Source organism: Ascaphus truei, unplaced genomic scaffold (genome assembly GCF_040206685.1).
Source record: "Ascaphus truei isolate aAscTru1 unplaced genomic scaffold, aAscTru1.hap1 HAP1_SCAFFOLD_1604, whole genome shotgun sequence".
NCBI lineage: Eukaryota > Metazoa > Chordata > Amphibia > Anura > Ascaphidae > Ascaphus > Ascaphus truei.
The window spans coordinates 39,182-60,044 of record NW_027454495.1 but is presented as its reverse complement, the minus strand read 5'-3'; positions in this window follow the sequence as shown (position 1 = coordinate 60,044).

The window sequence follows — 20,863 nt, the reverse complement described above, 5'->3', positions numbered from 1 at the left end:
GGATATTCATAACAGCTGGCCTGTTGGTGGCCCTTGAGGACTGAGTGTGAGACCCCTGCTCTACACCATGTAGCAGGACGGGCGCGGGGAAATCTGGCACGGGCTTCGTATCACACGCATAACCCACAGAGGAGCTTGGATAAGCCCGGTCTCTCTGTGTTTGGTGGGGAGAACGTGGAGTGTAAGCTCTGCGGGACAGGAAGGCCGTGTCCTAATCTTCCATTTACGTCTGAAGCTTATTCCTGTTATGTCGTGTTTTACTAACGTGGACACGGCTCCCGGGGCGAGGCGCACAGCTACGACGGGAGGCGGGCGAGTAAAACGGAGAACACCCACTGCCCCCGGAAACAAGGACCCACCCAGAACTGACCCAAGGAACCCCCCCGGAGAACACGCTTCCAAACGTGTGCGTGGAGTCACTACATGTGACGTGTTCGTTCATATTTATTTTATTTTTTTAACCCTTTGTTTGAAGCTGCGACACCGCGGGGAATCTGGCGCTGCACGCGGTCAGGACTGCGCCCTCTTCCCGCTAGGGGAGATGACGTCCTGCGCAGAAAGTGGGACGAAGACCCACGTGGCCTTTCTCTGCTGTTATATAGTGCAGGGATGGCCAAACAGCCACCAACAGGCCACGTGTTAAGGACATATCCCTGCTTCAGCACAGGTGGCACAGTCAAAATGATAGCCCCTGACTAAGGCACCTGTGCTGAAGCTGGGATATCCTTCATACAAGGCCTGTGGGTGGCTCGAGGACGGCTTGGCTGCCACGTACTGTATATTTTACTCTCTCTCTGGGTAACATACCGGCGTGGCATTCCTGGATTGAACGCTACGTGGGATCCCACTGGACACGGCTACAGAGAAGTTCTTACGCTAGTGCATTAGTTGGGCGTGGAAAAGCCTACCACGTTTTCCACGTCCATTCATTTCTACGTCTCTGCGCCACAGACGTGGGATATGTTATTTTTAATCAACACCATCCCGGGAGCTAATCTGAGAACAGGACAGGCATACTGCAACTAGTCACAACACCATCCCGGGAGCTAATCTGAGAACAGGACAGGCATACTGCAACTAGTCACAACACCACCCCGGGAGCTAATCTGAGAACAGGACAGGCATACTGCAACTAGTCACAACACCATCCCGGGAGCTAATCTGAGAACAGGACTGGCATACTGCAACTAGTCACAACACCATCCCGGGAGCTAATCTGAGAACAGGACTGGCATACTGCAACTAGTCACAACACCATCCCGGGAGCTAATCTGAGAACAGGACTGGCATACTGCAACTAGTCACAACACCATCCCGGGAGCTAATCTGAGAACAGGACAGGCATACTGCAACTAGTCACAACACCATCCCGGGAGCTAATCTGAGAACAGGACAGGCATACTGCAACTAGTCACAACACCATCCCGGGAGCTAATCTGAGAACAGGACAGGCATACTGCAACTAGTCACAACACCCCGGGAGCTAATCTGAGAACAGGACTGGCATACTGCAACTAGTCACAACACCACCCCGGGAGCTAATCTGAGAACAGGACAGGCATACTGCAACTAGTCACAACACCACCCCGGGAGCTAATCTGAGAACAGGACAGGCATACTGCAACTAGTCACAACACAATCCCGGGAGCTAATCTGAGAACAGGACAGGCATACTGCAACTAGTCCCAACACCACCCCGGGAGCCAATCTGAGAACAGGACAGGCATACTGCAACTAGTCCCAACACCACCCCAGGAGCTAATCTGAGGACAGGACAGGCTTACTGCAACTAGTCCCAACACCATCACGGGAGCTAATCTGAGAACAGGACAGGCATACTGCAACTAGTCACAACACCATCCCGGGAGCTAATCTGAGAACAGGACAGGCTTACTGCAACTAGTCACAACACCATCCCGGGAGCTAATCTGAGAACAGGACAGGCATACTGCAACTAGTCACAACACCATCCCGGGAGCTAATCTGAGAACAGGACAGGCATACGGCAAGTAGTCACATGATAAATATATTGCTACAAGCTATGCAGTTCTGGACTATTATTTTAAGGAATTATTGTATTTGTGTTTATTAAAGATGTATATGGTTTCCGTTACCCATCTTGTATGGGTTTAATGTGAATCTATAACCTGTCCTGCATTATACTACAGGGATTATTCGCAAAGTAATTTGGTTTATCCCGTATTATTAGCTGCCGCCTGAGTTTCAGCAATACAAAATAAACCACTGACCAATTTGATTACACGCAGAGCTATATAATAACACGCAGAGCGATATAACAGCACGCAGAGCTATATAATAACACGCAGAGCGATATAACAGCACGCAGAGCTATATAATAACACGCAGAGCGATATAACAGCACGCAGAGCTATATAATAATATGCAGAGCGATGTAACAGCACGCAGAGCTATATAACACGCAGAGCTATATAATAACACGCAGAGCGACATAACAGCACGCAGAGCGATATAATAACACGCAGAGCTATATAATAACACGCAGAGCGATATAACAGCACGCAGAGCGATATAATAACACGCAGAGCTATATAATAACACGCAGAGCGATATAACAGCACGCAGAGCTATATAATAACACGCAGAGCTATATAATAACACGCAGAGCGATATAACAGCACGCAGAGCGATATAATAACACGCAGAGATATAATAACACGCAGAGCGATATAACAGCACGCAGAGAGATATATAACAGCACGCTATAACAGCACACAGAGCGATATAATAATATGCAGAGCGATATAACAGCACGCAGAGCTATATAACAGCACGCTATAACAGCACACAGAGCGATATAATAATATGCAGAGCGATATAACAGCACGCAGAGATATAATAACACGCAGAGCGATATAACAGCACGCAGAGCTATATAACTGCACGCAGAGCGATATAACAGCACGCAGAGCGATATAATAACACGCAGAGCGATATAACAGCACGCAGAGCTATATAATAATATGCAGAGCGATATAACAGCACGCAGAGCTATATAACTGCACGCAGAGCTATATAACAGCACGCAGAGCGATATAACAGCACGCAGAGCGATATAACAGCACGCAGAGCTATATAATAATATGCAGAGCGATATAACAGCACGCAGAGCTATATAATAATATGCAGAGCGATATAACAGCACGCAGAGGTATATAATAATATGCAGAGCGATATAACAGCACGCAGAGCTATATAATAATATGCAGAGCGATATAACACGCAACACACACCGTTCCTGGGGTGGTGTCCCCGATAGTTTTGTATTTTGAGAAGTATTAATTAATGCATGTTTTGCGGTCGTGAGAATTTGATAAAATAGGCCCTAAAAGTTTCTTAACTTTCCTTTTTTTAACCAGTAAAGGGACCAAGAACCCATTGTACATTATTTCTAAATTATTCCTAAATCTTTGCTTTAAAAAAAATAAAGTTTAGTATTAGATACTTACTGCATTATTTAAAACTTTCCCCCCTAACAAACGCCTTAAAAAAATTAAAGTATAAATGTACTGAGCATCCTGAGACGGTCCCAGCCGCTTCTCCCGTGCGGGGGCAGGCTCTGCGCGCGCACGGTGCCGGGGGGCAGGCTCTGCGCGCGCACGGTGCCGGGGGGCAGGCTCTGCGCGCGCACGGTGCCGGGGGGCAGGCTCTGCGCGCGCACGGTGCCGGGGGGCAGGCTCTGCGCGCGCACGGTGCCGGGGGGCAGGCTCTGCGCGCGCACGGTGCCGGGGGGCAGGCTCTGCGCGCGCACGGTGCCGGGGGGCAGGCTCTGCGAGCGCACGGTGCCGGGGGCAGGCTCTGCGCACACACGGTGCCGGGGGGGCAGGGCTCAGGAAGGTATCACACACAGATCTGTTGCCACGTGCCCAGCAGATGATCCGTTGCTGAGCTGAGAGCGGTAACACTATGTCACACTTCATAATGTAATGTCACATTGCTGCTGTCTCTGAGACGCTGCTCCTGCAGTCAGACGGCAGCCATTTCCATAGCCCTGGCAGCAGGAAAATCTTATCACAGGAGAACGGATCGATTGGCAGCTTAGGTCAGGGGTGTGCAAAATGGGGGGCGCAAGATTTAATTTGGGGGGGGAGGGGGGGCGCGTGGTGGTTACAGAGGTCCCGCGTTCTTACCCAAAGCATTTAAATGAAATGCCGGGGGACCAACTGGAACCGTCTGCCGGAGACTCTCACAGCCGCCACCAGGACTAAAACTCTCACATTTTAATCTGGTTTGTAACTGTTACATTCGCCTATAACGGGGGTCGTCAAACCGCGGCTCGCGAGCCACTTGCGGGTCTTGGGGCGTGTCCGTGCGGCTCTCCTCCGTGCGGCTCTCCTCAGGATTTGGAATTGCGGGGCAGGTGCAAAGCGGAAGCAAGCGCGTGGCGAAAAATGGCGGCGATTCCCCAGCGGTCCCGGCGCGCAGGTCCCGCTCCCAACGCGGGACGGAGGGGGAAGTACCAGCTAATCCTGCAGCGGCCCCTCCCCCCCCCCCCTCGCTCCCAACGTGGGACAGAGGGGGAAGTACCAGCTCCTCCTGCAGCGGCCCCTCCCCCCCCCCCCTCGCTCCCAACGTGGGACAGAGGGGGAAGTACCAGCTAATCCTGCTAGATTCCCGCGCTCCCCCCGAGCCCACCTTCCGTGCCGCCCCCCCCCCCCCCGAGCCCACCTCCCGCACCCCCCCCGAGCCCACCTCCCCTCCTGGGCAGCTGCCGCAGGGATATCTGGGGCAGGAGGGGAAAGAGTCCGACTGGAAGCTGCACCCACCTGGTCAAGGTAAGTCACTGTCACCCACCCAGTCACTGTCACCCACGCAGTCACTGACTCACTGTCACCCACCCAGTCACTGTCACCCAGTCAGTGTCTCCCACCCACCCAGTCACTGTCACCCAGTCAGTGTCTCCCACCCACCCAGTCACTGTCACCCAGTCAGTGTCTCCCACCCACCCAGTCACTGTCACCCAGTCAGTGTCTCCCACCCACCCAGTCACTGTCACCCACGCAGTCACTGACTCACTGTCACCCACCCAGTCACTGTCACCCACTCACTCACTGTCACCCACCCACCCAGTCACTGTCTCACTGTCACCCACCCACCCAGTCACTGTCACCCAGTCAGTGTCTCCCACCCACCCAGTCAGTGTCTCCCACCCATCCAGTGTCTCCCACCCACCCACTGTCACCCAGTCAGTGTCTCCCACCCATCCAGTGTCACCCAGTCAGTGTCTCCCACCCACCCAGTCACTGTCACCCAGTGTCTCCCACCCACCAAGTCACTGTCACTGTCACCCACCCAGTCACTGTCACACACCCACCCAGTCACTGTCGAGTCACTGTCCAAACCCAGTCACTGTCACCCACCCACCCAGTCACTATCACCCACCCAGTCACTGTCACCCACCCACCCAGTCACTGTCATCCACCCAGTCACTGTCACTCACCCACCCAGTCACTGTCACCCACCCAGTCACTGTCACCCAGTCACTGTCACTCACCCACCCAGTCACCCAGTCACTGTCACCCACCCAGTCACTGTCACTCACCCACCCACCCAGTCACTGTCACCCACCCAGTCACTGTCACTCACCCACCCAGTCACTGTCAAAGTCACTGTCAAGTCACTGTCACCCACCCACCCAGTCACTGTCACTCACCCACCCAGTCACTGTCTCCCATCCACCCAGTCACTGTCCTCCAACCACCCAGTCACTGTCACCCACCCAGTCACTGTCTCCCATTCACTCACCCACTGTCACCCACCCAGTCGCTGTCTCCCATTCACCCACCCATCGTCATTCACCCCAACATTCAACCCACCCACCGTCATTCACCCACCCACCGTCGTTCACCCAACTGTCATTCTAATGTCATTCACCCACCCAGTCACCCACCCACCCACTCACCCAGGCAGGCAGTCACATGTCTTTTGTTGAAAATATAAAAATAAACAGGTTGCATTGTAATGTTTTTTTCTGTATCACAATAAGAAAACAGTTAAGTAAAAGTGGCGCGCTAAAAGATATTTTTTCGTGGTAGGTGCGCTATGAATAATGGGGTAGGGTATAATGGTTACACAGTACAAGAATAACGGGTAGGTTATAATGGTTACACAGTACATGAATAACAGGGGGTAGGGTATAATGATTACACAGTACATGTATAACGGGGTAGGGTATAATGGTTACACAGTACATGAATTACAGGGGGTAGGGTATAATGGTTACACAGTACATGAATTACAGGGGGTAGGATATAATGATTACACAGTACATGAATAACGGGGTAGGGTACAATGATTACACAGTACATGAATAACGGGTAGGATATAAAGGTTACACAGTACATGAATAACGGGGTAGGGTATAATGGTTACACAGTACATGAATAACGGGTAGGGTATAATGGTTACACAGTACATGAATAACGGGGTAGGGTATAATGGTTACACAGTACATGAATTACAGGGGGTAGGGTATAATGGTTACACAGTACATGAATTACAGGGGGTAGGGTATAATGGTTACACAGTACATGAATAACAGGGGGTAGGGTATAATGGTTACACAGTACATGAATAACAGGGGTAGGGTATAATGATTACACAGTACATGAATAACACGGGGTGGGGTACAATGATTACACAGTACATGAATTACAGGGGGTGGGGTATAATGGTTACACCAGAGCTTTCCAAAACTTTTCATGTTGGGGACACACTTTTTAGGACATGCATCATTTCACGACACAGTAATTCAGTTTTACTAGCAAACCGGGGGTTAAACTAACCCCTTATAAGAGATACGGACACATACATAAATTGTAATAACGAAAATGTATGGGGACACAACATATCTCATGAAAACCTTTCATTTATATTTTTAAAAATATATGATTTGTAAGATAATAACATACATTTCCAAGATTGTTGTCATTTATGAGTAACAATATGTAAATATGTGCAAGAATTAAAAACAATTGAATAACACCAATAACTAGTTACCATTGTAATGAGATGTATGAGGTTATGGGATGAACACAGCTTCTGCATATTTGGTGGAATATTAGATAAAGACAATCGCATTTCGTCATCGAGCATTTTTAAGCTTCCACGTTTCAGCGTCTTTACGTTTGTCATCGTGGAAAAGGAAACTTCACAAATGTATGAAGTAGAAAACTGCAGAATAATGTCATGCTTTTTACCTATGTTTGGATGCATTTCTGAAACGGGTGGCGAGAGAGCGAAAGAGAGGGTAAAGAGAGAGAGAAAGAAAGAGAGGGTAAAGAGAGAGAGAGAGAGAAAGAGGGTAAAGAGAGAGAGAGAAAGAGAGGGTGCAGAGAGAGAGGGGGGGGTGAGAGAAAGAGAGAGGGGGGTGAGAGAAAGAGAGAGGGGGGGTGAGAGAGAGGATGACAGAAAGAGAGGGAGGGTGATAGAGAGAGGGAGGGTGACAGAGAGAGGGAGAGGGTGGGTGACAGAGAGGGAGAGTGGGTGGGTGACAGAGAGAGAAGGTGGGTGACAGAGAGAGAGAGGGTGGGTGACAGACACTGGGGTGCGTGGGTGGGTGACTATGACTGCCTGTGGATTGGTGTCTGTATTCATTCACACACTCACATAATCTTACACTCACACACTCCAAATCGGAGCTTGGGGGGTCAAATCAGACTAATCGGAGCAGGGGGGGCAAATCGGAGCAGGTGGGGCAAAATCGGCCATGGGGGGGGGCAAATCGGACATGGGGGGGGCCCAAATTGGACATGGGGGGGCCAAATCGGAGCCAAGAGAGGCATGGAGCTGTACTTACCTTACTCACTCCATGCAGGAAAAGGCGCCTCCTCACTGTGCAGCTCGGATAGAGATTGGCTGCGCCCCAACCAATCAGGTGGGGGGATTTTAATGTATTTATTTATTTATTTTGCCCCAGCGCGCGCCTGTCACCCTGTGGTGACCAGTTTTGTCAAGGGAACGGTGCACAGCCGGCAAACCCCCTGTTGGCAGCCCACGCTCTCCCTAAATAATCCTGCGCCCCCCCAGGGCCCCAGTTTGCGCACCACTCAGGTTTCATGTGACACACCTACACACTGCAGCCGACACACTAATGTGTCGCGACACACAGTTTGGATAGCTCTGGATTACACAGTACATGAGTAACGGGGTAGGGTATAATGATTACACAGTACATGAATAACAGGGGATAGGGTATAATGATTACACAGTACTGTACATGAATAACGGGGGGTAGGGTATAATGATTACACAGTACATGAATAACGGGGGGAAGGGTATAATGATTACACAGTACATGAATAACGGGGGGTAGAGTATAATGATTGCACAGTACATGAATAACAGGGGGTAGGGTATAATGATTACACAGTACATGAATTACAGGGGGTAGGGTATAATGATTACACAGTACATGAATAACAGGGGGTAGGGTATAATGATTACACAGTACATGAATAACGGGGTGGGGTATAATGATTACACAGTATATGAATAACAGAGGGTAGGGTATAATGATTACACAGTACATGAATAACGGGGTAGGGTATAATGATTACACAGTACATGAATAACAGACGGTATGGTATAATGGTTACACAGTACATGAATAACAGGGGGTAGGGTATAATGGGTACACAGTACATGAATAACGGGGTACCCCTGTGTATAATGGTTACACAGTACATGAATATCAGGGGGTAAGGTATAATGGTTACACAGTACATGAATAATGGGGTAGGGTATCATGATTACACAGTACATAACAGGGGGTAAGTTATAATGGTTACACAGTACATGAATAACGGGGTAGGGTATAATGGTTACACAGTACATGAATGACAGGGGTAGGGTATAATGATTACACAGTACATAGTGTGATGCCGACACCACATTGCAGTCTCTTATCCCAAATGAGGCAGGAAACGCTGTATGTCTTTATACTTGGGGTTTATTTACAGGGATAAATAATACGAATAGACCCACCGTCCTTTTAAGAAAAAACAAATAATAAAATCAAATCCTATTTCCATTAGGAAAGCTAACTGACTTCTCAGCTCCAACCCTTACTAACCCGGCTGCCAGCTAAGCCAGTTGTCAGCCCAAAACATGCCCTAGCATAAGCAATAAGGTAACAGCAGTCTTTGTAAACCATAGAAAGGGTTGTGCTTATCTTAGTCGGTGGTTTGGGGCATAAGTCCCAATCACAGTGCTCAATCCAAATCTGAACCTTTAGACAATAATGAGTATGAGTCCACATATCATGGTGACAGGAAACTGTATCAGCCAGCAGGTAGAGTAATGAGACCCAGTGCTTTATGAATGCAGCAAAAAGACACTCAGTGTAATGGCAATAGTCCATGTGTCATAATAAAATAAAGGTTAACATACCGTTGTTGTATGGGACTCGGCCATACCAAACCCTTATGCTGCAGCACTATTCCAGGTCATCCAGTATCCCTGTGAGGGAGAAATATACTCACAGCAGGCTTGTTCCAATGCAGCGTGCAGCACGCTCAATATCCACATAGAAGTTGAAATCCAAAGATTCCTGCGGTGCACAGCCAAATAGGGTAGAGGACCAGCAAGGTGTAGTTTAAAAATATACTTTATTGAAACAGCATGGTACAGGGGACACACACTCTGACGCGTTTCGGACTGGTATAGTCCTTAGTCATAGAGCTCTATGACTAAGGACTATACCAGTCCGAAACGCGTCAGAGTGTGTGTCCCCTGTACCATGCTGTTTCAATAAAGTATATTTTTAAACTACACCTTGCTGGTCCTCTAACCTATTTGTGCTTATCTTAGTCCATCTGGTGATGTCCCTGCTTCAGCACAGTCTATCGTCCTTCCTTCTTCTCTTTGGGATTCCACCCCATGGGAGCTCAGGGAAACTCCTGTGTTCCTCTGTAACCAGCCGTCACTGCTTCAGCACAGCTCTCTCAGCAGTGTCTCTCAGACTTCTTTAGCCAGCTCCTGGTAGCTGGGGAGCTCCTCTATCTCCCCCCCTTCTCTGGGGAAAACTGTCTCTCTGTGCCTTGCAGCTTCCAGCCTTTTAAAGCACTTCCTGGCTATTCAGAACAGGTTGATTAGCTTCATTAGTTATCACCTGAATAGCCTTTCCAAGGAGGATTAAATGAACTCTTAGTGATGAAAAAGTCCAATAACTGCCCCATTCAGCCCCTAGAGGACAGCGATGGCACCACATATCCCTCACCCCAGCAAAACATTATCCTGTGAGCGGCCTGTGCACTATTCCTGTGCACCCACCTCTTTGTCAGACATCGGCCCTTCCCTCCCCCCCTTTTTTTTCTTGCCTTCCAATTTAGGCATTTTCTTTTTGGGGTAATTACCAGGCCATCTGGGTCTGAACACTCATCCTTCGCTACCCCTTTCTCTTGTGCCGGCCTGAGTCTAGGGTTGAAGCTCCGCCTTTGTTGTGTCCCCTTTTGCAAATGTTCCCGAGCATCCTGCTGTCTATCAGCTATCTCTGCCTTCTTCCTCTTGGGCTCAGAGTCTCCCTTACCCTGTAGATGATCCTTGACCTCGGTCAGCTCATGGCGTTCACTCACCAGTGCTTGTTTGGCCTTTTCTTGTGAAGACAGCAACTCCGCATTAGCGGTGATGGCTTTTGGACCTTTTTCCATCAGCGTATTTTTAGTGTTGGTTTTCACCTCATTTATCTTTATAACTTCAATTTGGGTGGGGGGTCTTATCAACCCTAAGTGCACCCCATGATGCCGCTCTATTACCGTCGGCAAACTCGTAGGCTTGGGCCTTTCTTTCTTGTCCCTTTAACTTACTCCGTTGGGAGTGTTGCTGGATAACCTGTGATGTCTTTCTCATCTTACGAACATGGATACACTTCAGTCCCATTCTCAACTGTCTCTTCACAGTGGCTGCCTTCCTTGCAAGGACTCCACTATGGGTCCCATGGGTACTGCAGTACAACTGGCTTCTTACTGTGCTACTATGTCGCACCTTGCGCTTCCCATTCCGTGCCTTGTGGACAGTAAACTGTAGCACTGCAATGGTATTGCAGTCACGCTTCCTGGTGCGACTCACTAGCTTTATCTCTACCGCCCTCTTCTCCATGGACTGCTTCTGTGACCCAAGTGTCTGTCTTAGGTTGGTAACCTCTTTCTCCAACTTCAGCTGAGAAACCTCCTGCTGGGCAGCATTAGAGTCCAACGTAGCGTCCCGCTCAGTCTTCAGAGCCTTGAGTATCTCGTCCAGGTCACGCTTTTGTTTCTCCGCCATCTTGCGGCCAGCACGCTCAGACTCCAGGTCCTTCCTCAGGTCATGAAGCTGTCCTTCTGCATTTCTTTTTTCACTCAGTGCAGCTGCCAGCTCATCTTCTTTGGCGTTGAGTCGCGACTCCACATCTCCTAGCAGGTTCAGCGCAAGGCTTAAGTCTGTTTCTTTTCCTCTATTTCTGACCTGCAACTGCCTGTGCTCCTCCCAGACCTTGTCCAGCTCCAGCTGCAGTCGGGCCTGCTCATTGGCCATGTGGTCCAGCAGCTTGCGGGTATCGGCCATCTCAGTTTCATAGCGCAATGTCAGGCAAGCCACCTGACGGACGGTCACCTCCTCCCTCTTGGCGAGCTGTATTTTGCACTCAGCAATCTGCGTCTGCAGGACTTCAGTTTGATCCTGCAAGTCCCCTCTCAGGGCCTTCACCTCTTCACGGTGCTTGCTCTGGGCTTGTGTCAGTGCCTCCTTCATCTTTTGGAGCTCTGTAGTTTTTGTCACCAGTATCGCTGAAGCTTCTGTTTTCCAGGCTTCTTTCTCCTTGGCATACTGACTCATGGAGATGGAGTTGCCTCTCTGCTTCTCCAGCTCTTGCTCCAGTCTCTGGACCTTTTCGCGCACCCTCTCACACAGAATCACCTGGCTTTCAAGCTCCGCCCCCAGCGATGCTTTTGTGGCGTACAGCGTGGCCCTCAGCTCCTCATGCTGCTCTGTGGGGACATACTGGGCACTCAGCCGTTCCCGAAGCACTCGCTGCTTCTCCTTGGCCGCTTGCAGTCTTGCATGTAGCTCTTGCAGCTGGCTCTGCCATAGGTGCGCTGCTTGTGTGTGCTGCTCCAGGGAGACACGTTGCATCCTCTCTGCATTCTGCAGTGCTTCCTGCACCTCTAGCTTTTCCTGGATCAATTGCTTCTCCACTTTCCCTGCTTGGTGAAGCTTCTTAGCATCATTACTGATCTGGTCAGTCAAGTCTGAATTTTTCTGTCCCAGGCTTGCATTTGCTCTTTTTACCTTTTCTAAACGAATAAGGATCTCTTCCTCAGAATCCTTCAATTCAGAGACCTCATGGCGTGAGAGTTCCAGCTCTGTTTTGAGCGCGCGAGCCTCTTGGTGAGAAATGTCTAAGTCTGTGATGAAGTTCTGCACATCTTTCTGGGACATCTCATAGCATAGTCTCCAGTCAGGACTTGTTCCCTCTGGTTCGCTCGGCTCTCTGCAGACGGTGGTAGCGGCAGCCTCTGTCATCTCTAGGCGTGTCGTCGTTCCCGTGACTATTGCGCCAAACGCTCTGGGCTGTAACTTCTGCTTTAAGGTAGCAATACTGGGCACACATTCTCTCTCATCATCATCATCGTCGTCATCATTATCCTGCCTGAAGGGACAGTCTTTGGTATGGTTCAGCTTTTCACACCATAAACATCTCTGGTGCGGCTCCTTTTGTGGGACCACGCCAGGATACCCATTCCTGAAAGGACATTGTTTTGTGTGGCCAGGCATATTACACATAAAACACATTGTATCCTCCATTTTCTACCTTCAGGTGTATTCTTCACCTTGAACTACTGGAGGCGCTATTTCATTTACACACAGCACTTGCTAGCTGCAAATTCACTCGCTTCAGCAAAATGATCAACGTTACATACAGCACTGCAATCCTTTTCATACCTGACCGGCAGACTTTACACTTTCTTCAGAAAAAAAATGTTTGTTTTTTTCCCTGCTTGAGTTCAGCACCTTAACTTATCTTCTGACTTCTGGGTGCTATTGCATCAACAATTCACACATTCTCTGTGCATGCTGTAAGCACAATTGATCACTCATAGTGGGATAGGCTTTGCTTGCTTTTTACTTCAGTTGGGTGGCCATTTTAAATCCCCGCATTTATCTTCAAACCCACAGTTTCCGCTGCTTGGTGCCTTAGGGACTGCCTGCATTCTCCACCATATTGTGATGCCGACACCACATTGCAGTCTCTTTTATCCCAAATGAGGCAGGAAACGCTGTATGTCTTTATACTTGGGGTTTATTTACAGGGATAAATAATACGAATAGGCCCACCGTCCTTTTAAGAAAAACCAAATAATAAAATAAAATCCTATTTCCATTAGGAAAGCTAACTGACTTCTCAGCTCCAACCCTTACTAACCCGGCTGCCAGCTAAGCCAGTTGTCAGCCCAAAACATGCCCTAGCATAAGCAGTAAGGTAACAGCAGTCTTTGTAAACAATAGAAAGGGTTGTGCTTATCTTAGTCCATCTGGTGATGTCCCTGCTTCAGCACAGTGTATCGTCCTTCCTTCTTCTCTTTGGGATTCCACCCCATGGGAGCTCAGGGAAACTCCTGTGTTCCTCTGTAACCAGCTGTCACTGCTTCAGCACAGCTCTCAGCAGTGTCTCTCAGACTTCTTTAGCCAGCTCCTGGTAGCTGGGGAGCTCCTCTATCTCCCCCCCTTCTCTAGGGAAAACTGTCTCTCTGTGCCTTGCAGCTTCCAGCTTTTTAAAGCACTTCCTGGCTATTCAGAACAGGTTGATTAGCTTCATTAGTTATCACCTGAATAGCCTTTCCAAGGAGGATTAAATTAACTCTTTGTGATGAAAAAGTCCAATAACTGCCCCATTCAGCCCCTAGGGGACAGCGATGGCACCACAATAGATAACAGGTCCCTTTAAACGCTGTGTAATTCCTTATGCCTGCAGTTTACATACTGGCCACCGGGGGTCAGCAGCATTGCACCTAATCTATAGGTTCAGACTGTAGAGGTTGTCCAATGTTAGGCTGCGTCCATAGAAGGACAGTCAGCGCTGAGCCGTGCGGACGCTCCGCGATCAGCCCCGTCATCCTCGATGAGGATGTTTTGAGAGGGGGCTCCCGCGAGCGTCCGCAGGCGTGCTGAGGCGCAGGGATTTTCAGCCGACAGCAGAACCTGTTTCCGGGCGCGCTGTCAGCTGAAAACCTCCAATCAGAGCGAAGCAGCGTCAACGTCACGACGCCGCCTCCCCCGGCCTCCCGATCGCGCACACTGGCTCGTCTGCTAGTTCCTGCAATCGCTCCTGATTACGCAGACGAGCCTCAGCGTCAGCGCGGAGGAGCGCGGCTCCCCCCTCTATGGACGAAGCCTAATGCTCGCATCATTCATAACGCGCCCACATACTATGCAGCGCAGTACTGTAGGGTCTGAGGACGAAAACAATTACATATTAAACATTAACATACATTATTACAAGGGTAAGGAGGGGGCTGCCCCAAGAACTTACAGTCTAGAAGGCAGGGTAAGTGGAAACAAGGTACTCTCTGAGGGGGGGCGCCTTGGCTGTGACTCAGGTGTTATTTCTAAGAGAGTGAAGTGAAGACAGCTGCACAGCAAACACCCCCCTGTCTGTGTGTGTATATATCTCATAACGATGTATGCAGAGATGCATGCTGGGTATTACCCAGAGACGTATGGAGAGATGCATGCTGGGTATTACCCAGAGACGTATGGAGAGATGCATGCTGGGTATTACCCAGAGACGTATGGAGAGATGCATGCTGGGTATTACCCAGAGACGTATGGAGAGATGCATGCTGGGTATTACCCAGAGACGTATGGAGAGATGCATGCTGGGTATTACCCAGAGACGTATGGAGAGATGCATGCTGGGTATTACCCAAAGACCTATGGAGAGATGCATGCTGGGTATTACCCAAAGACGTATGGAGAGATGCATGTTGGGTATTACTTGAAGTACAGAGAGATGCACGCTGGGGATTACCCGGAGACGTATGGAGAGATGCATGCTGGGTATTACCCAAAGACGTATGGAGAGATGCATGTTGGGTATTACTTGAAGTACGGAGAGATGCATGCTGGGTATTACCCGAAGAGACAGAAAAAATAATGAATGGGTTGAACCCGAACACAAGTCTGTGACATCACAGGGGGGAATAAATTACAATGGCGACAGGCTGCACACATCGCAGGAAGAAATGACCTTCGTTGGACAAAGATGGAACTCAACTGGATCCTTAGAGAGATTAAAAGACAATGACGCCCAAAATAAGATGGGAGGATGGGATGAGGGAATGTATGGGAGAAGAGGGGCTGGAACCGCAGGACCTGGGGGATCATTGGGGGGGGGGCTTCATCCAGCAGTGGGGAGACCAGGGCTGGAGAGGATATATATATATATATAGCCTGGCCTTTGGCAGCTATTGCTAATTCTGGGCCTTTCCTCTCAGTCCGGTTAGTACAGGCAGTGGAAAGGTTAATTCCTTCACATGGCCGGCATGTAAGCTGTCAGCCTTGAATCATGTAGCAATGTTCGAGGGCGGGCCTTGCAACATGAGGTTTGTCAATCAAAGGGGTGGACATGGGTTGGAACGCCCCCTGCTGTGTGTCAGCCAAACTGTATCCAGCTTTGTATTGCAATGATACAAAGTTAGAGACACTCCCCTGAGATGTACAAATTGGGACACGCCTCCTAAATTCAGTTATCAATGATGAAGAGAAATCGGTTAGTCTGAGGAGAGATATTGAGTAGAGCTGATAGAGAAGCGGTCTCTCCCTCTTACCCCACCTGGGTAAGGAGGGAGGGGAATTATGATGCTATGAGCAGGGAGAGAGAGCTGAGCAGGGCATAGGCACGCTGAGAGATAATGCTGTGTACAGACTGATGCTGTGTACAGACTGTGATGCCATGTACAGACTGTGATGCTGTGTACAGACTGTGATGCTGTGATGTTGTGTACAGGCTGTGATGCTGTGTACAGACTGTGATGCTGTGTACAGACTGTGATGCTGTGTACAGACTGTGATGCTGTGATGCTGTGTACAGACTGTGATGCTGGGATGCTGTGTACAGACTGTGATGCTGTGATGTTGTGTACAGGCTGTGATGCTGTGTACAGACTGTGATGCTGTGTACAGACTGTGATGCTGTGATGCTGTGTACAGACTGTGATGCTGGGATGCTGTGTACAGACAGGCTGTGATGCTGTGTACAGACTGTGATGCTGTGTACAGACTGTGATGCTGTGTACAGACTGTGATGCTGTGTACAGACTGTGATGCTGTGATGATGTGTACAGACTGTGATGCTGGGATGCTGTGTACAGACTGTGATGCTGTGTACAGACTGTGATGCTGTGTACAGACTGTGATGCTGTGTACAGACTGTGATGCTGTGATGCTGTGTACAGACTGTGATGCTGGGATGCTGTGTACAGACTGTGATGCTGTGATGTTGTGTACAGGCTGTGATGCTGTGTACAGACTGTGATGCTGTGTACAGACTGTGATGCTGTGATGCTGTGTACAGACTGTGATGCTGGGATGCTGTGTACAGACTGTGATGCTGTGATGTTGTGTACAGGCTGTGATGCTGTGTACAGACTGTGATGCTGTGTACAGACTGTGATGCTGTGTACAGACTGTGATGCTGTGTACAGACTGTGATGCTGTGATGATGTGTACAGACTGTGATGCTGGGATGCTGTGTACAGACTGTGATGCTGTGTACAGAATGTGATGATGTGTACAGACTGTGATGCTGTGTACAGACTGTGATACTGTGTACAGACTGGGATGCTGTGTACAGACTGTGATGCTGTGTACAGACTGTGATGCTGTGTACAGACTGTGATGCTGTGATGCTGTGTACAGACTGCGATGCTGTGATGCTGTGTACAGACTGTGATGCTGTGTACAGACTGCGATGCTGTGTACAGACTGCGATGCTGTGTACAGACTGCGATGCTGTGTACAGACTGTGATGCTGTGTACAGACTGGGATGCTGTGTACAGACTGTGATGCTGTGATGCTGTGATGCTGTGTACAGACTGTGATGCTGTGATGCTGTGTACAGACTGTGATGCTGTGTACAGACTGTGATGCTGTGATGCTGTGTACAGACTGTGTTGCTGTGATGCTGTGTACAGACTGTGATGCTGTGTACAGACTGTGATGATGTGATGCTGTGTACAGACTGTGATGCTGTGTACAGACTGTGACGCTGTGTACAGACTGTGATGCTGTGATGCTGTGTACAGACTGTGATGCTGTGATGCTGTGATGCTGTGTACAGACTGTGATGCTGTGATGCTGTGTACAGACTGTGATGATGTGTACAGACTGTGATGCTGTGTACAGACTGTGATGCTGTGTACAGACTGTGATGCTGTGTACAGACTGTGATGCCGTGTACAGGCTGTGATGCTGTGATGCTGTGTACAGACTGTGATGCTGTGATGCTGTGTACAGACTGTGATGCTGTGATGCTGCTTTCCTGCAATAAAACTACACAAGACATTGCTGTGTGGATCCCTGTCTCTGCTATGTGAGGAGTGTCAGTGGGGGCCTCTCCTCTGCAGACCCCAGGGGATCCCTACTGGCTGGAGGCGCTGAATACCCAGAGACAACAAGAGCAAGGTAACCTGTCCCATCACGTACTGCCCCTGTCCTGGTTCTCCCCACAACACCGCAGAGCTCTCAGCCCTCCTGTTACCAGCAGGTCACAGCACCAAGACACCTGAGCGTAGCCTGGAAAGGAGTGTACCCCCCAATCTCATGTCGGGTGGGGGATAAGAGGGTTACATATATATATATATCATAGACTTCTGGACGCTACTTCTTTTCCTGGGCTTTTTCAGTGTTAGTTCTGTTAGGTGCAGGCAGTGGAAAGGTTAATTCCTTCTGTGGGCTGTGTATGTGTATTACAGCTTTTTGATACAATTCTGGTATCCAAGGACAGGCCAAGCAACCAACGGAGAGTGTCAGCCTGAGAGATGGATACTGATTGGTTTATCCAAAAGCAGTGCTAGTCAATCAGTATTCAACCTGTGCTGTTATGGGACAGGGTTCCAACCCCCAATCTCAGGTTATAAATTCTGACACTCTCCTAAATTAGTTAGTTCTGGGGTGATGTGAAGTGCAGGAAGAAGAAGTTCTGATCCCCTCCACTTGTGGAGCGGGGAGTCTCTTCCTCCATCCCACCAGGGGATGGGAGGGAAGAGGAACAGGCCCGAGTCAGGGCTCTGACCAGGAGATGGGAACAGGAAAAGGGATGTATCTGTGCTGCTGTCTATCACCTATCTGCAATAAAGCTATTTGTACCCAGCATCATTGTCATTACTGCCTGCTGCCTGCTGTGAAGGAAGATCAAGGTGTCAGCATGGCCCATCCTCGCCCCGCAGAGAGCCTGTGCTGACTGGAGGCGCTGCACCACTGAGAAATAAGGTAACCTGCACCCCTGTCCTGTTTCTCCCCACACCACCGCGGAGTGCTCAGCCCTCCTGTTGCCAACAGGTACACAGCCCAACACCTAGAAGTAGCTGGAGAAAGAATGTGTGTGTGTGTGTGTGTGTGTGGGGGGGGGGGGGTGTATATGGCCAGATGCAGGGACCGTCCCGGTTTTTAATGCCTGTCCCGGCTGCCCAAATGTCCCGGGTTTTTTTGTGGCTGTCCCGGTTTTGACCATCAGAGCAGAGAATGCAGGGCGGAGAGGGGAGGCTGGTCTGCAGAGGGTGGGGGCTGGGTCTGAGCGGCAGAGGGTGGGGGCGGGGTCTGAGCGGCAGAGGGTGGGGGCGCGGTTAGCTGCAGAGGGTGGGGGCGGGGTCCGAGCGGCAGAGGGTGGAGGCGGGGTCTGAGCGGCAGAGGGTGGGGGCGGGGTCTGAGCGGCAGTGTGGGGGCGGGGTTAGATGCAGAGGGTGGGGGCGGGGTCTGAGTGGCAGAGGGTGGGGGCAGGGTTAGCTGCAGAGGGTGGGGGCGGGGTTAGCTGCAGAGGGTAGAGGCGGGGTTAGCTGCAGAGGGTGGGGGCGGGGTAAGCTGCAGAGGGTGGGGGCGGGGTCTGAGCGACAGAGGGTGGGGGCGAGGTCTGAGCAGCAGAGGGTGGGGGCGGAGTCTGAGCGGCAGTGTGGGGGCGGGGTCTGAGCGGCAGAGGGTGGGGGTGGGGTCTGAGCAGCAGAGGCTGGGGGCGGGGTTAGCTGCAGAGGGTGGGGGCGGGTCTGAGCGGCAGAAGGTGGGGGCGGGGTTAGCTGCAGAGAGTGGGGGCGGGGTCTGAGTGGCAGAGGGTGGGGTTGGGGTCTGAGCAGCAATGGGGGGCGGGGTCTGAGCGGCAGTGTGGGGGCGGGGTTAGCTGCAGAGTGTGGGGGCGGGGTTAGCTGCAGAGGGTGGGGGCGGGGTCTGAGCTGCAGAGGGTGGGGGCGGGGTCTGAGCGGCAGAGGGTGGGGGCGGGGTCTGAGCAGCAGAGGGTGGGGGCGGGGTCTGAGCGGCAGAGGGTGGGGGCGGGGTCTGAGCAGCAGAGGGTGGGGGCGGGGTTAGATGCAGAGGGTGGGGGCGGGGTTAGCTGCAGAGGGTGGGAGCGGGGTTAGCTGCAGAGGGTGGGGGTGGGGTCTGAGCGGCAGAGGGTAGGGGCGGGGTCTGAGCGGCAGAGGGTGGGGGCGGGGTCTCAGCGGCAGAGTGGGGGCGGGGTCTGAGCGGCAGAGGGCGGGATCTGAGCGGTAGAGGGTGGGGGCGGGGTCTGAGCGGCAGAGGGTGGGGGCGGGGTCTGAGCGGCAGAGGGTGGGGGCGTGGTCTGAGCGGCAGTGTGGGGGCGGTGTCTGAGCGGCAGAGGGTGGGGGCAGGGTTAGATGCAGAGGGTGGGGGCGGGGTTAGCTGCAGAGGGTGGGGGCGGGGTCTGAGCGGCAGAGGGTGGGGGCGGGGTCTGAGCGGCAGTGTGGGGGCGAGGTTAGCTGCATTTGGTGGGGGCGGGGTTAGCTGCAGAGGGTGGGGGCGTGGTCTGAGCGGCAGTGTGGGGGCTGTGTCTGAGCGGCAGAGGGTGGGGGCGGGGTTAGATTCTGAGGGTGGGGGCGGGGTTAGCTGCAGAGGGTGGGGGCGGGGTCTGAGCGGCAGTGTGGGGGCGGGGTTAGCTGCAGAGGGTGGGGGCAGGGTCCGAGCGGCAGAGGGTGGGGGCGGGGATAGCTGCAGAGGGTGGGGGCGGGGTCTGAGCGGCATTGTGGGGGCGGGGTTATCTGCAGAGTGTGGGGGCGGGGTTAGCTGCAGAGGGTGGGGGCGGGGTCGGAGCGGCAGAGGGTGGGGGCGGGGTCTGAGCGGCAGAGGGTGGGGGTGGGGTCTGAGCGGCAGAGGGTGGGGGTGGGGTCTGAGCGGCAGAGGGTGGGGGCGGGGTCTGAGCGGCAGAGGGTGGGGGCGGTGTCTGAGCGGCAGAGGGTGGGGGCGGGATTAGCTGCAGAGGGTGGGGGCGGGGTCCGAGCGGCAGAGGGTGGGGGCGGGGTCTGAGCGGCAGAGTGTGGGGGCGGGGTCTGAGCGGCAGAGTGTGGGGGCGGGGTTAGATGCAGAGGGTGGGGGCGGGGTCTGAACAGCAGGCAGTTTCAAGCAGGGATAACCTTGAAACCCGACATGTTGGAGGGCTGGATTTGCCCGCCCCTGACGTACAGCGCACAAAGCACCGAAACACGTTCCCAAGACATATAATGTGAGACACACTAAGGCCTGTTGTGGCTTTCAGACGCTGCAGAGGGTGGGGGCGGTGTTAGCTGCAGAGGGTGGGGGCGGGGTCTGAGCGGCAGTGTGGGGGCGGGGTTAGCTGCAGAGTGTGGG